General features: G+C 44.6%; 1 protein-coding gene and 1 long non-coding RNA gene across 3 annotated transcripts in view; both read left to right on the top strand.

Annotated features, from left to right (window-relative positions):
- Nucleotides 1-5000, top strand: part of jade2 (jade family PHD finger 2) — a 141287-nt gene that overhangs the window by 114327 nt on the left and 21960 nt on the right. The gene's annotated exons all lie outside the window — the stretch shown is intronic.
- On the top strand, nt 210-3408 carry LOC145554958 (uncharacterized). The gene is made up of 2 exons (XR_014091013.1): nt 210-2502; nt 2533-3408. It is a non-coding gene; the product is annotated as an uncharacterized LOC145554958 (long non-coding RNA).

Genomic DNA, 5000 nt, shown 5'->3' with positions numbered 1-5000 from the left:
TTTCTAAAGGCGGTTCTGGGAAGCTGAGGATTATCAGGAGCTTAAAAGTCACTAAATGAAGTTTTTATTAGACAACATTATTTATTGGAAAAGATTTTTCTCCTTGTAATGAACTTTGCTAAATATACGATTTCAGTTTTGTGTTTCAGGTCGTCTTGTTGTAGCATGATGCCGTATTTAGACGTGTGTGTGTGTGTCTAGGTGTGTGTGTGTGTGTGTGTGTCTGTGTGTGTGTGTGTCTAGGTGTGTGTGTGTGTGTGTGTGCGTGTGTGTGTGTGTGTGTGTGTGTGTGTGTGTGTGTTTACTGCCATCTTTTAATCCGACTGACTCTCCAGATCTGTTTTTAAGTGCTTACCAGCCTGACTCTGTGTTTTTGTGGGTTTAGTGTAAAACTGCAGCTTGTCTTCAGTGCGTAAATCCCAAGCACAATAAATTGAAGTTAATTGGAAAGGTTGCAGTCAGCTGAGATTTCACCGCCGCTGCCAGGAAACGCATCACTTCCCAAATGAAGTTTTCACTCCAAAAAGCTTTTAGATGATGTTCCTCATGCTGTCATGTTATCTAATCCAGCCTCTGGAGCCATTAGGGATAAAACCTCCTTGTTGAGCTCGCTGAGCGTCTGCAAACGTTCCCGAGTCGTCCGCTTACCCCTCACCGATCAAAACTCGGCTAATTAGGCCTCACAGCTCGCTGTGTGGAGCCCTTCTGCTGCCGACGGAGTCTGAAAAACTTCCTCTGCCATGTTTCAGCCAAGAAAATGGCTGAATTTAACCAACAGCATGCAGAAGGAAACGTGGCCCAACGAGTGTTGGTGCCGTAAAACTGATGGGATTTTCCTAAAGCCACTTTTCAGTTTTAGACAGAAAAAGTTCAAACAACCAGCGAGAAACAGCTGTGTGGATAAATCAATAAACCAATCAGTCAAGTTTATCTGTACAGCACATTCCAGCTGACAGGCAGTTCACAGCGCTTTATTGGTGCCAAAATCATCATCAAATATGTTGATCGATGTTTCATTTATTATGGTTCAAACGTAACTAACCAGGTGATGCTCAGCTAAGCTAACACAGTGGTGTTAGATTAACTACACCTGCTATTAGCTAGGCTAACACAGTGGTGATAGATTAACTACAGCCGCTATTAGCTAAACTAACAGTGGATATAGATTAACTACAGCCGCTATTAGCTAAACTAACAGTGGATATAGATTAACTACAGCCGCTATCGGCTAAGCTAACACAGTGGTGACAGATTAACTACAGCCGCTATCGCCTAAACTAACACAGTGGTGACAGATTAACTACAGCCGCTATTAGCTAAACTAACAGTGGATATAGATTAACTACAGCCGCTATCGCCTAAGCTAACACAGTGGTGACAGATTAACTACAGCCTCTATTGGCTAAGCTAACACAGTGGTGATAGATTAACTACAGCCGCTATTACCTAAACTAACAGTGGATATAGATTAACTACAGCCGCTATCGGCTAAGCTAACACAGTGGTGACAGATTAACTACAGCCGCTATCGCCTAAGCTAACACAGTGGTGACAGATTAACTACAGCCGCTATTGGCTAAGCTAACACAGTGGTGAAAGATTAACTACAGCCGCTATTAGCTAAGCTAACACAGTGGTGATAGATTAACTACAGCCGCTATCGGCTAAGCTAACACAGTGGTGACAGATTAACTACAGCCGCTATTGGCTAAGCTAACACAGTGGTGAAAGATTGACTACAGCCGCTATTAGCTAAGCTAACACAGTGGTGATAGATTAACTACAGCCGCTATTAGCTAAGCTAACAGTGGTGATAGATTAACTACAGCCGCTATCGGCTAAGCTAACACAGTGGTGACAGATTAACTACAGCCGCTATTAGCTAAGCTAACACAGTGGTGATAGATTAACTACAGCCGCTATCGGCTAAGCTAACACAGTGGTGACAGATTAACTACAGCCGCTATTGGCTAAGCTAACACAGTGGTGATAGATTAAGTACAGCCCCTATTAGCTAAGCTAACACAGTGGTGGTTAATTAGTTAATTTAAACACCTTCTCTACTGATTATCTGTCAGAGTTCCTGTTTAGGCCTTTTTGTTAGTTTTTTAATGAACAGAAACAACTAATCCTGCAGCACATCTACATGTTAAGGTTGTCATAGTCAAGCTAGCATAACTGAGCTACCTGCCTCTCCCTTGCTATTTTTTATTCAACCTTTTTCCTGATCTCGTTACCTAGTTGTGTTTTCAGTTAGTATAACAGCTCTGCGTCCATCTTTCTTTCATATATTTAAGATTTAGCGCGTTATGTTCACAACAGCTAAAACAAATGCTAGTCATTGTTAGCGACCTGCTTTGTGGCCTCCAGCAGGAAGCGTGGGGCGGATCTCTATGGGGCCAGTTAGCTTCAGCTAGCATCTCCGCCGCGTCTCCTGTTTGTGTCCTGGGTTTCAGTCACATTTCACACCAGAACAGGAATCCTCTCGCGGAACCAGAACCCGTTTTCTTCCTGAACCCGACATGTTTTCAGTTTTTTCATAATTGTTTGAGATGAACGCGGCACCGTCCGGCATTTGGGATGAACTTTGTTCATATTGTGATATTTTCTCCTCATTTTTCGTGACGTTTCCTTAAAACATCCATTTGACTTCAGACGCTTCAGAGCGCAGGCGGCGTCATCTGGGCTTCCCTGAAAACTGAATGCGGCAGTAATCCTGAACATTTTCATAAAATCTCTCGTATTTTTCTGGAATTTAGCAAATGGAAGCATCTGGTTTCAGATGTTCAGCAGCTCCACTTTCAGAAAATGCAGCTCAGTTTTTAAAAGAAATAAAATGTAATTTCATTATTAGAGTATTTAGCATTAAGCCTCCTGGTTGAAATTCAGATTACAGGGTGGACTAGTTTGTGCAAACCTCACCTGACTGCAGAGAAAGGATTTTGTTCTCGTGTCTGGAAACGTCCAGATGCTCACACAAGCCTCTTCTTTAATCCTGTCAGGATTTACGCTCTGCATGCACAGCCAATCCACGCCGGCTGGTTTCTTTGTCAAGTGACATTTATTTTTGGAGAAGTCCTGCTTTGTTGGCGGACATGAAACGGTTGGCCCAGTACAGCCTCAGTCCAATGAGGACGGGTTCTGAGGAGTAATGAGGTTCTCATCACTGGGATTCGATCTTTAAATATTTACTATCAGATGAGGAGTCTGTGTGCGAATGGCCTCCGTCTCCACACGGACTGGGCATGAAGACTTTATGAGGAGGAGAGAGGAGAGGGAATACTTTCAGAAAGAGGATGAGTCCACATTGTGGTTGTTTAGGAATGAAAGGGGCGAGAAGACGAGTGTTTGTGTCACAAGGTTTATGCAGTTTAATAAAAATCTACGTGCTAAGATATCAGAAATATCGCAAAATGCCATGAATCCGTCACTCGCTCTACTGAAGCAGCGACAGGATCTCCAAACTGAACTGGATCTCCTAACTACATCTGATGCGGAGCGTCTCTTGATTCGATCTCGAGCCTCTTATTATGAGCATGGAGGAAAACCAAGCAGGCTCCTGGCGCACCAGCTGAGACGAAAAGCTAGCTCTCGCACAATATCACAAATCAAGGATCCGCTAGGTAATCTCGTTTCCGACCCCGTCTCCATCACTGAAATTCTTGAGAAATTTTATTGCGATTTGTATAAATCTGAACTACAATCGGACTCGGATGAGTTATTTGCCTTTCTTCAGAATATTGGCATTCCTGGGATAAATAAATTGGCTTCTGATCAACTTGATGCTCCCATTAAATTGGAAGAAATCAATCAAAAATATGCAGAATGGTGAGGCCGCCGGCTCGGACGGATTTCCTGTCGAAAAGACAAGGATTACGCAGAGTTTGTTGTTTTGGCAGGAATCCAGACTTCCTCTCTGGATTCCAGACTTCCTCTCTGGAATCCAGACTTCCTCTCTGGATTCCAGACTTCCTCTCAGGAATCCAGACTTCCTCTCAGGAATCCAGACTTCCTCTCTGGAATCCAGACTTCCTCTCTGGATTCCAGACTTCCTCTCAGGAATCCAGACTTCCTCTCTGGATTCCTGACTTCCTCTCTGGAATCCTGACTTCCTCTCTGGATTCCAGACTTCCTCTCTGGAATCCTGACTTCCTCTCTGGATTCCTGACTTCCTCTCTGGATTCCTGACTTCCTCTCTGGATTCCTGACTTCCTCTCTGGAATCCAGACTTCCTCTCTGGATTCCAGACTTCCTCTCAGGAATCCAGACTTCCTCTCAGGAATCCAGACTTCCTCTCTGGATTCCAGACTTCCTCTCTGGATTCCAGACTTCCTCTCAGGAATCCAGACTTCCTCTCAGGAATCCAGACTTCCTCTCTGGAATCCAGACTTCCTCTCTGGATTCCAGACTTCCTCTCAGGAATCCAGACTTCCTCTCTGGATTCCTGACTTCCTCTCTGGATTCCTGACTTCCTCTCTGGAATCCAGACTTCCTCTCTGGATTCCTGACTTCCTCTCTGGATTCCTGACTTCCTCTCTGGATTCCTGACTTCCTCTCTGGAATCCAGACTTCCTCTCAGGATTCCTGACTTCCTCTCTGGAATCCAGACTTCCTCTCTGGAATCCAGACTTCCTCTCTGGAATCCAGACTTCCTCTCTGGATTCCTGACTTCCTCTCTGGATTCCTGACTTCCTCTCTGGATTCCTGACTTCCTCTCTGGAATCCAGACTTCCTCTCAGGATTCCTGACTTCCTCTCTGGATTCCTGACTTCCTCTCTGGATTCCTGACTTCCTCTCTGGAATCCAGACTTCCTCTCAGGAATCCAGACTTCCTCTCAGGAATCCAGACTTCCTCTCAGGAATCCAGACTTCCTCTCTGGAATCCAGACTTCCTCTCAGGAATCCAGACTTCCTCTCTGGATTCCTGACTTCCTCTCTGGATTCCAGACTTCCTCTCTGGATTCCTGACTTCCTCTCTGGATTCCAGACTTCCTCTCAGG

This window comes from Poecilia reticulata, chromosome 14, assembly GCF_904066995.2.
Source record: "Poecilia reticulata chromosome 14, P_reticulata-male-v2, whole genome shotgun sequence".
In the NCBI taxonomy this organism is placed as follows: Eukaryota; Metazoa; Chordata; class Actinopteri; order Cyprinodontiformes; family Poeciliidae; genus Poecilia; species Poecilia reticulata.
This window is presented reverse-complemented; position numbering and strand designations above follow the sequence as displayed.